Genomic DNA, 11,758 nt, shown 5'->3' with positions numbered 1-11,758 from the left:
TATGGTTAGCACCAAAGCCAGAATAGTGGAAAGGCAGCTATTTGTGCTGTCAGTCTAGTTTTAAAACCTTGTTTAAGGAGGACTGTGGAAAGATGGTAAAATAAAGAAGAAGGCAGGAACGTGCCTGGCTCTTCCAAACTACATTCTCAATAACTTAAAGCAATGCCCCAAATTGAATTTTAGAGCAGCAGAAATAATAAAAAGTGTCCAGCCTGAGACAGTTTAGGAGGATGTTAGGAAAGATCCACCCTAGGGGGTGGTTGTCTGGGGAACAAAGTGCAGATGTTGCTGCATTAACAAACAACAAGCCTTAGGGGTAGCTGTGTCAGTGGGGGGGGGGGGTAGGGTGACTGATCAGGGGAATATTGCTGGGGGCCCTTTCCTTGTACTGGACTCAGAGCCCCTTGGCAATGATCAGACACAATGCCAGGCTATGGCTGCAAGTGAGAAGAAGCAATTACATGCCCAGGCATGGGCCCTGTTCATGGTTCTGGAATGGAGAGGACTGATAATAGTGCTTTTGGGAGACTGGGGTCCCTGATTTCAGTTCCAGGGAAGAAAGGTGAACTGACACTTGTGGCCACAGGAGAATGGAGGCTGGAGGTGCATTGCCTAGATCACAGGGAATGAAAGCATTTGCAGTGGCAGTAGTGCCAGGCAGGGAGGCCTGGTCTTGGCTCAAGGATTGAGAGAAGTATCTGAAGTCAATCATAAACCAAGGCATAAACTGCAAGAGCAGTGGCCGCACCTAGCTTGGAATGATAGTACACTAGAAGAATCAAGAAGTCATAGACCCCTAGATAGAGCTCTGCCTGAAGCTTGAGGCATTATCTCCCACACCCTGAGAGCACAGCCTGACCCCAACATGAAGTTAATGGTCAAGAAATAGGCCATTAAGATGAGTAAACAACACAAAAAGAACCTGAGTATAGATAGTTACTGTGATGCTAAAGAAGATTAGGGCTCAAACTCAGAAGAAAACAATGAAGTCAAAATACCTATTTGTAAAGCTTCAAAGAAAAATGTAAAATAGTCACAAGCCCAAAAATAATTCCTAGAAGAGTTTTAAAAGTATTTTAAAAATCAAATAAAAGAGGTCAAGGAAAAATTGGAAAAGGAAGTCAATCAATTGGAAAAAGAGTTCCAGAAACTTACTGAAGAAAATAACCCCTTAAAATGACTGACTTCATAAGACATCAAGAAATAAAAACAAAATCAAAAGAATGAAAAATAGAAGAAAACATTGGGAAAACAACCAACTCAGCAAACAGATTGAAGAGACAAAATATAAAAATTGTTGGACTGCCTGAAAGTCATAATCTAAAAAAGAGTCTAGACATTGTACTTCAAGAAATTATTAAGGAAAATTGCCCTGAAGTTTTAGAATTAGAAGGTAAAAAAGAAATTGAAAAAATCCACCCGTCACTGCCTGAAAGCAATGAAAATGAAAAAAAAGAAATGAAAACTCACAGGAACATTACAGGGAAGTTTCAAAGTTCCCAGGTCAAGGAGAAAATATTACAAACAATTAGAAAGAGACAATTCAAATATTGTGGAGTTACAGTCAGATCTTTGAGTGCAGTCTTTTTTATTGAGTCCAAGTTTTACAGAACAAATTCTTTTATTAAGGGGATTTGTTCTGTAAAGTTTGGATTCAGTCAAAGGGCTGCACTTGAGGACCTGGAGGGTCACATGTGGCCTTGGGTCTGCAGGTTCCTCACCTCTGTTCTAGATTAAAAGTCTGAAGGGTATGGAATATGATATACCAAAAGATGTGGAATGTGATATTCCAAAGGGCAGAAGATCTGAGTTTGCAGCCAAGAATATACTTGGCTGAGTACAATTCTGCAAGGGAAAAAAATGGATATTTAATAAGTGAAAGGACTTTGAAACATTCTTGAGGAAAGACCAGAAGTGAACCGAAAATCTGACTTTCTTTTTTCTTTGCATTTAGTAGGTATTTTTTTCTTTTAAAAAATTTAATATTTTATTTCTACTCCCAAAAAACTTGTAAAAACAATTTTTAACATTTGTTTTTCTTTTAATATTAAGTTCCAGATCCTCTCTCCCCCTTCCTTCCTCTTTCATTGAGAAGGCAAGCAGTTTGATATAGGTTATACATGTTCAGTCATGCATGTTAGTCATGTTGTAAAAGAAAACACAAGTAAAAAAGAAAAATAAAGAAAAAGTATTCTGTGACCTGCATTCAGACTCTCTTATTTCTTTCTTCAGAAATGTATAGCACTTTTCATCATAAACACTTCAGAATTGTCTCGGATCATTTTATTGCTGAGAATAGCCAAGTCATCCACAGTTGATCATCATATAGTATTGCTGTTACAATGTTCTTCTGGTTCTGCTCATTTGACTTTGCATCAGTTCATGTAAGTCTTCCCAGGTAAAAATTTGACTTTCAAATACAAGAATCTGGAGAAATATAAGAAAGTAAACATGAAAGACTAATCATGAGGGGTTTAATAAGGTTAAACTGTTTGCCATTTTATTTGGGAAAATATTTGTAACTCTTAAGAAGGTTATCATTATTAGGATAGGTAGAAAGAGTATATACATAGATAGAGGGCTTGAGTTTAAGTTGATTATGATCGGATGACCCTAAAAAATAAAATTGGGTAGGGAGATGTAAAATAGAGCAAATTTACTCATACAAAAGAGACCTGACTAGAAGGACTTTTACAAAGGAATGGAAAATGGGGTAGAGGGTAGGTGGCATGGAAACCTTATTCTCATTGGAACTATGTTAAAGAGAGAATAACTTATACATCTAGTTGGGTCTAAAAGTCTTCTTAAGTTACAAAGAGATAGGAGGACAGGGTTGGGGGGAATAGGCTAAGAGAGGCACTCTTAGAAAAGTGTGTGGACTAGACTTTTGAGAAGGGATGGAAGGGAGGGGCCAAAATACACAACTAGTAATTATAAGTTTGAATGTGAATGAGATGAATTTACCGATAAAATGGAAATGGAAAGCAGAATGGATCAAAAACCAGAATCCAACAATATGTTGCTTAGAAGAAACACATTTAAAAATGAGAGACATACATAGAGTAAAAATAGAAGGTTTGAGTAGAATTTATTAAGCTTTAGCTGATGTAAAAAATATAAAGAGTAGCAATCATAATCTCAGATAAAGTTAAAGCTAGAATAGGTTTAATTAAAAGAGATAAGCAAAGAAACTACATTATATTAAAAGGTACCATAGATAATGAGGTACTATCAGTACTAAACATATATGCATGAAATGCTTTAGTATCCAAATTTATAAAGCAAAAGTTAAATGAATTACCAGTGTGAATAGATAGCATAATAATAGGAACTTAAACTTTCCCTCTCAGAACTAGACAAATCTAACCAAAAAATAAATAAGAAAGAAGTCAAGTTGATGAAAAGAATCTTAGATAAGCTATATATGATAAACATCTGGAGAGAATCAAATGAGAATAAAAAGGAATATATCTTTTTCTCAGTGATACATGGCACTTTACAAAAATAGACTATAAATTAGGGCATAAAAACCGTATAGTTAAATGCAGAGAAGCAGAAATATTAAATGCGTCCTTTTAAGATAATAATGTAATAAAACTTACAGTTTAAAAAGGACCATGTGAACACATATTAAAAATTATTTGGAAACTAAATAACCTGCTTTTAAAGAATAAGTGGGTCAAAGAACAAATCATAGGAACAATAAATAATCTTATTAAAGAGAATGATAATAGTGAGACAATATACCAAAATTTATGGGATGCAGCAAAAGTGGTAATTAAAGGAAAATTTATATCTTTAAATGCTTACATCAATAAAAAAGAGTGAATCAATGCAACTAAAAGAACGTAGAAAAAGAACAAATTTAAAATCTCCAATTAATTAACAAATTGGAAATCTTGAAAATTATAGGTAAAATTAATTAAGTTGCATGTAAGAAAACCATTGGAGGAGCAGCTACATTGTACAGTGGATAGAGTGCTGGATCTGGGACTTAAGAAAACTCATCTTCCTGAGTTCAAATCTGGTACCAGATATACCTGTGTGACCCTGGGCAAGTCACTTCACTGTGTTTGCCTCGGTTTCCTCATCTGTCAAATGAGATGGAGAAGAAAATGACAAACCACTCCAGTAGCTCTGCCAAGAAAACCCCAAATGGGGTCATAGAGAGTCACATGAGACTGAACTTGAGGCCCAGAGCTCAATCCACTGAGCCATCTGATTGCTCCCTAGGCGAACAGAGGTTAAGTGACTTGTCCAAGGTCACACAGCTAGTAAGTGTCTGAGGGTGGATTTGAACTCAAGTCTTTCAAACTCCAGATTCACTACTTCCCTGAGCTGTCAAGCTCCATGGTTGAATGCAAATATAAACAGGAAATGGCGATGTATGTCTGATTCTAACCCTCGAAGGCCTCTCGAGGGGGAAACCGGGGGTCCTTGGGCCCTGTTTCTCACGCTCGATAATATGCCCCATCCTGGCCAGCCGGACTTTAGTTCCCAGTCTGTGCCCGGGAGCTGAGGAGCGCTTATAGACGCCGACAGGGCTAGTTCTAGGATTTCCTGTAATTGCGGTTCCAGGAGAAAGAATCTAGTCTTCCTTTGAAAGTGCACTGACATTCTGGGAGTTGTAGTTCTCAAATTCGCTCTTTTGCAAAGTTTCATGGTTATTCTGACCCTCGCGAGAGACCGTAGGTCTACGAAAACGCAAAGCCTATGGGCCCTATTTCTTGTATTTGATAGCATCTGCTACCATGGCCTATGGGATATTGGCTCGGCACCTCTGCCCAGGAATTTAGGCGAGGTTACAGACGCCGAAAGAGGTAGTTCTAAAGATTTTGGGAATCGTGGGGACCCTATAAAGTGAATCTAGTTTGGCCCTATGAGCCCATTGGCATTCTGGGATTTGTCGTTCCGGGGCTGTTTCTTATACTCGATTACATCTTTCATCCGGACATGACGGCCCTTAGCCCCGGCTCCGGCCCAGGCGGTGGCCTCTAGCCTGATGCAAGATTAGAGACACCGAAAAGGCAAATTCTAGAGACTCCTGGAAGTCCGAGCCCAGGGGCGGGAATGTAACGGGGCTTTGAAGCTCTCTGGCACTCCGGGAGTTCTAGTCCGAGATTTCAAACATCGCGTTATTGCACGACACGATCAGGAAGCCAATTGGGTAAGGCAGAGCCTGACGCTTGAATCTTACTGGGGAGTGGCGACGGGCTGCTGATTCAGGCCCTCGCGAGGCACCGTAGGCCGGTCTTAAAACCGTTTCCTGTACTTGGTAACATGCCATGTTCTGGCTCCCAGGATCTGCCCCGGAACTCAAACGGGGTGATAGACTCGGACAGGGCGACTTCGGAATATTCCCGGAGTCTTGCTGGCGAGTACTACGGCGCCTCCGGAGGGTCAAAATCAGCAGCTACTGCCCCTTCCCATTCGTATTTACCAATGCACTGGCATTCTGGGATGTGTAGTTAGGAGATTTCAGATATCGAGATTTTATACGCTATAAAGCCACTCTTCTGTTGGTTGAATGTAAATGAGAGTAGGGCGGGGTGATTGACCCTCGGCAGACCCCGCAGGCCTACGAAGTCCCATATCCTCCGCCTTACTTCCTTCCTATACCTGATGCTAAGTCGTTTCAATTGTGTAGAACTTTCCATGACCGCATTTGGGGTTTTCTTGGCAAAGATACGGGAGTGATTTTTCATTTCTTTCTCCAGCTCATTTGACAGATGAGCAAACTGAGGCAAACAGGGTGAAGATTTTTAACTAGGGTCACACAGCTGGTGTGGTCAACTTGGAACTCAGGTCTTCCAGACTCCAGGCGGGCTTGGCATTCTATCCATTGAACCACCTAGTTTGCCCTAAAATTACATGGTTGAATGTCTAAAGTTGGTAACATTCTCAGTCCTGGCCGGAGGGACTTCTGCTCTGTCTCCGGCGGCTACTGCGCCTAAGCAAGGTTATGGGCTCTAAAGGGGCTCTCCCTGGAGATTCCGCATCGAGAGCTTTGACTTTGACAAATCCACTTGACTGATAGCAGACTAGCATTGTAATTGTAATTCTAATTGCGATCTCCTATGGTAACTTCTATGGCTCCTATGGAGCCCTTCTAGAAGACTGCAAAACATCGAATTGGAATTTGAAATCATGAAATGATGCTGATTAGGTCTACTACGCATTTATTTTAATTAATCTCTACTGATCCAATGCAACAAAGCGGTCCTTTTGTGCCTCTATTCATTTTCCTAACCCAGTCAATTGAAGGGTCTCTTTCAAAACTTTTCACTCCTCTTCAAACCTGTCCCAACAACCTCTCCCCCAGACCTCTGACCAATAGGCTGAATCCCAAGAAGACTCATTGTCACTCCTTCCTAGGTTCTAGGATTAACCTAGTAAGTGACTATAAGAAGTGATACAAAGATGCTGTCAAGGTCCCTCTGAAGAACTTTAGAATCTCATGGGAGACATTGATCCACGACAGCCCAGCACAGCATGCCCACAATCAAAGAAGGCATTGTGCTGTAGGAGCAGAATGGCAGTAACTCAAATTTACAGACATCTCCATGTGTTAAAGCCTTCGGAACTCATATTGGACACACCGTATCCGGACCCCACCATAGGGGCAGCATTTTTGTTCTCTTCAAGCACCAAGGACAACAACCAACAATGCTCCTAAACCCTAGTCAAAAGCCCCAACCGGGGTACTGCCTCTTAACAGTTTGGCAAAGGCATTTATTCAGCTGTCACAGCAGAAACACTATTTCCAAAACATCCCCCCAACATCCCACTCCCATAAACATGCCTAGAATCCAGGAGGTGGTAAAAGTAGGAACAAACTAAAAGGATCATGGCAGTGAGGAACATGTAGGGAACACACATGGTTTTTCTACTTTCTACCATTGCTTTGGCTGCTTGATAACAGGGTTTTTTTCTGCTACAGCGTTATGTTCTTTTTGCTAAAATTTTACAAGAGCCTTTTCTTCTAGGACAACTATCCCAAGCTTAGCTTCTTCTCTTTAACCACCTCAGAGTCTTAGCTCTGTAACCATTTGTCACCTGCATTCAGGAGCTGAGAGAAACTTGGCCTTTCCATCCACCAATTCTTGGCTCAAAAGCCCTTTCTTTCCTCTACCTGTTGCCTTGGAATAAATTTCTTGCACATTCCTTTAGGAGCCTTTGTAGTTGAGTGGCTAAGGACCTACGTATGGGCAGATGTCCCGGAGACAAAGCCATTGTCTTTCCAGCCTCCTCATACACAAATGAAATATAAAAGCCTCCCACGCTTCCTGGAATGGGAGATATCTGTTTTGTATCTCAAGGCTCTCTTTAACATTTCAATATCTCAGTCTTCCAGTATCCACTGGTTTTTGCTGAAGCTTCTGTAGAATAGGCCCACTAGTTAGACACAATAAAGACTTTGAAGCCCTATGTCTCACTCCTGAAAGTGGATTCTGATACCCCTTAATTAACTTAACACTTGATATGACTAAATCCCTGACTAGTATCCTTGACTTGAACTCTGACCTCAGCTGGAGAAATGTATCATCTCAGCCAGACTAATACAGGTGACAGTGCCCTCCAGCCCACCTGGGGCTCCTGGTCTAGACTCACTAGAATTGATTCAGTCCTGTAGGTGCCTCAGGCCCAAGAAAAGAGAACTGATTCCTTTCTCTCTGACTTCTTAAACTAGGATCCTAAAGCATACATAGCTCCTGGGAAAATTTCCACAATCAAGTTTAGGTGTAGCTCTGGAGGAGCATTAGCTCTAACACCAGCACCTTCTTACTCCTAGTTGGCACCAAAGGAGGAGCTTGAAATTCATTGAACATTTAACAAAGGAGGTTTACTTTACCCTAGCACAGCAAAAATGGGCAACAAGAATACTATTTCCCTTGCCTTTTCAGGATACTGTCTTATTGACTTCATTTGGAAATATGGCTAATCAGTAGGTCATTAGGGTATGTTACTAATGTGGCCCTAGCCCACGGTTGGGGAACCCTCTACATCTTCCAATGGAACCCTTTGACTGAATGCAAACTTCACAGAATAAATCTCCTTAATTAAAGGATTTGTTCTATAAAACTTGGACTCAATGTAACCTCAAGGCAGAAGGTTCCCCCACCCCCATCCTAGACACCCATCAACTACAACAGGAAGAGATTCCACATGGAAGGGAAGTTTATGCCCTTAGATGACCAGGAAGCTGCTTCAGGGAAGCCAGGGCCAATCAACTCCCAGGAGGAGATTGGTCTTGGGCCTCCCCTATGTTAACTGGGGGTACAGAGTGAGGAGGAAAGCTGCATCAAGGAAACTGAGGCCAATTAGGTCCCAGGGGGCAGCTTTATCTTATCACATTCCACCTCATGGTAGCAAGTCCTGCATATTTTCCACCATTTAAATGTTTAGAGGGATTTTACTAGATAGACCTCCTAGCCAGGCAGTACTAAGAGAGGAAAGAAGATAAAAGGGAAAAACAAAATAACCAAAACAAAATAAAAACATGGGAAGAACAAAACCCATAATCCTAGGTTTTTCCTTCCCCCTCCAGAAAGTCCAAGTCTCAAGTCTTTTAGTCTGGTCCATGTGGTGGAGAGTATGTACCTTCTAATACCAAGTAGTGACAATGAACCAGAACAGCGCCAAACACATCAGAGCTACATGACAGATGATTACGCCTTCAGTGTGCTTGAGTATTTCTTCTCCTGACATGAGGTAGTGATGAGCAGGAGCAGTTCCAGGAACATTAGGGCCACAGCATGGAAACTTCTGGAAGGTCAACAATTCTTCCTGCATCAGGGTCATCTGTAGTAAAATGGCTAAGATTTATTATAATATAAGAGACTTATAATATAAATCTCTTATATTAATCGTGTCCTGGGATCTGCCACTCAATCATATTCCCTAACCCACCTGCCAAAACCTCCCCCTCCCTAAGAGCCACATCAAGGGAATCACACAAAATCCTTGCTCCCTTAGAATACTCTGTGAAGGGGATGTGTCCTCCTACACTGGCCAAATAGAGACTCTCCCTCCCCCTCATCCAGGAACTCAAAATTACCTTTCTTCCATGTAAATAAACACCAACCACACTTATATAGCAACAGTTTCGCTTCCCCCACGCTAGTAGAAAGAAAGAAAACCTCCACAGTACCACCACTCTGTTTCCCCAACCCCTTTCTGAGAAGCAGTTCTTTAAACCATCTCAGAGGAAAGTGAGCCTGCCATTTGAGGGGGACCTGACCTACTTCTTGGGGTGTATAGAGTCCTCTGAGGGGGCAAGGATCTTGAGGTCAAGGCAACATTGTGTCTGGAAAGAACAAGAAAGAGTTAGAGATGATCAGCCAGAACTATGTCCAAAAAACAGTTCATTTTTATCAGGTAAATCTCCAAGAAAACATTGGGTAAGAGAGCACTTGCTCTGTGTAGGGTAGCATTGATTTGTCCCCAGACCTGGCTTCTGACAAGTCAGATGCGGAGAAGTCTGGTAGAAGTCAAAAGTCAGATGCATAGTGATACAGCTGTTGGCTAATAGGGGTAACCCTCTTTTCCTAAGGTGGGAAAGTGCCATTTTGCCAGGTGGGGACAAGTTAAGATCCACTTGAGTTAAGAATGGTAACCTTTCCCATAGGTGGTGAAATTGTATGGTCCTGTGCCCAGCACGGTATGGTATCACCACCCAACTATCTGAATTGACACTAGACCCGTTCCCCAACTTCTGCCTCTTTTTGTAATAGCTCCAAATGAGTCATTTAGTATATGATGTCTCTGATGAGTATTGACACCTCAACTGTATGCAGTGGGAAGTATTAGAAAAATTCCTCCATGAGGCTTCACCCCCAAAGGGAGAGTTTCTGATTATCCAGTATTCTGCTCTCCAGGCCCCAGACCACTTGGTTACTCTGAACAAAGTATGATTATACGATCCAGTATCATCTGTTCAGCAGCAACTGGGACCCAGTAAGAGGCAAGCACTTGCTTTTCAAAAGTGGTATGGTGTATGACTTCTCTACTGAACATGTAGCTCAAGACACCAAAAAAGTGACTTATTTTGGCCCCTCCTTGGTACATACCAAAGACTCCACTCAGCCTGGTCATTATCAACAGAGACCTCCAAAAACATGGGCTTTGCACAGTCCTAAGAGCTCAAGAGGTGAGCTGGAAGACAGCTTTACATCTTCCAGGGCTGTAGCCTTTTCTGGGTCCCACTCAAAAGAGGTCGACTTACAGATGGGTTCATAAATGGAGGCCATCAGGATAACCCGGTGAGGAATGGGAATTCTCCAAAACCTCAAGTCCAAAAAGTCCCCAGGCTTCCTTCTTAGATCAGAGGAACAATTGCCAGTAGATTATTCTAGACTGTACTTAGAATCCTTTAGATTTTCTCCATCCATTCTATTCCCCAATACTTGACTGAATGTGCAGGATCCTGGATTTTCATAGGGGTGATTTCCCATTCCTTGTCCCTCATATGATGGCCACCATCTGATCTAGGGCCTCTGCCACCAAAACCTCATTTGACCCAGTCAACATTATGTCATCAATGTAGGGGTATATATCAGTGCCCTCAGGAAGAGAGACCTCTTTCAGGTCTCTGCCTGAAATAAGAGACTATTCAATGAGATAATATTTGTAAAGTGCTTAGCATAGGGTCTGGCACAAAATAGGTGGTTAATCAGTGCTTGTCCCCTACCCCCAACCACTACAACGTGTCAGTATGAAGGATAGTTCAAGTAACCCTTGGGAAACATGGGAAAATATGTTGGACTCCTTCCCAAGTGAAAGGAAACCGTTTCTGACTTGTCTCAGCCACAGAAACTGAGAAAAAAGCATTGACAAGTTTGATAGCTTAGACCACATGTGGCCTCTAGGCCCCAGGTTCCCCACCCCCTGGCTTAGACCACTCATTCAGGGCTTGGAGTACCTTATCTACAACAGGGCTTACCCTGACTTGCAGGATAAGAATGAGGGATGTGGTATCTCATGATTAGACAGGCCTGTTGCTGGCCTTCAGGTTAGCTATTTCTTACAACCCCATACTAATAGATGAGACTGTACTTGCTATTTCACCAGTCATGAAGGTCCCAGACAGGGTTGGGGTTGCAATACAAGTAGGGTGTGGGACAAGACAGAGGAACTGCAGATAGATAGCTTTCTCTGCTATCCACAAGAAACATGTTATTACAGGTTCATTCTATACCTGGAGCACAGTTCCTGGGTTAAAACAAGGGAAAGGGGCACAAGAAGCATTTTTAACAATCTCATATAAGAACAAGGCCAACTAGATACAATTGGAATTCTTGTCCAGCCAGAGAGAACATCCAGATTTACAAAGAACTGATAGTAACAGGAAATATCTACATAGGAGAACCTTGTCAATTGATCGGTAAACACTAGGGGCTATGTTCTGGAATTTACACCTAGCCAGGAAGTGCTAATCATGAGCAAATCAAGGTGAGCCAGAAATTCTTTTATCATTAGCCAGTTCATCACCTGGGAAAAAGTTTTGGAGGGCTCAGCTAAATTCCACAAAAAGAAAAAGTTTCAACTGCTTATGTCTTTAAGAATAACATGACTGTACTGGAGCCAACCAAAAGAAATGACAAATTCTCCACAAATGTGTTCTTGTCCAAGTGCACCTGAGGCTGGTTTTCAGCTGCCTGAGGGCTTCTCCTATTTGGCATGCTTTCTTGGAGTGCGGGTCCCTAGGACTTCTCTGGAAGTCCAAAAGAGAGGTGAAGCCTCCTGTGGGTGATTCTGT

At 41.9% G+C, this 11,758-nt stretch overlaps 1 long non-coding RNA gene across 1 annotated transcript; it reads right to left on the bottom strand.

Moving 5' to 3' along the window:
• Positions 1–2,020: 2,020 nt before the first annotated feature.
• On the bottom strand, positions 2,021–5,159 carry LOC140516468 (uncharacterized). Its single transcript, XR_011971373.1, has 2 exons — positions 4,456–5,159; positions 2,021–2,427 (listed from the first exon to the last, which is right to left on the bottom strand). It is a non-coding gene; the product is annotated as an uncharacterized lncRNA (long non-coding RNA).
• Positions 5,160–11,758: the final 6,599 nt, after the last annotated feature.

Source organism: Notamacropus eugenii, chromosome X, assembly GCF_028372415.1.
Source record: "Notamacropus eugenii isolate mMacEug1 chromosome X, mMacEug1.pri_v2, whole genome shotgun sequence".
NCBI classification, from domain to species: domain Eukaryota; kingdom Metazoa; phylum Chordata; class Mammalia; order Diprotodontia; family Macropodidae; genus Notamacropus; species Notamacropus eugenii.
This window is presented reverse-complemented; position numbering and strand designations above follow the sequence as displayed.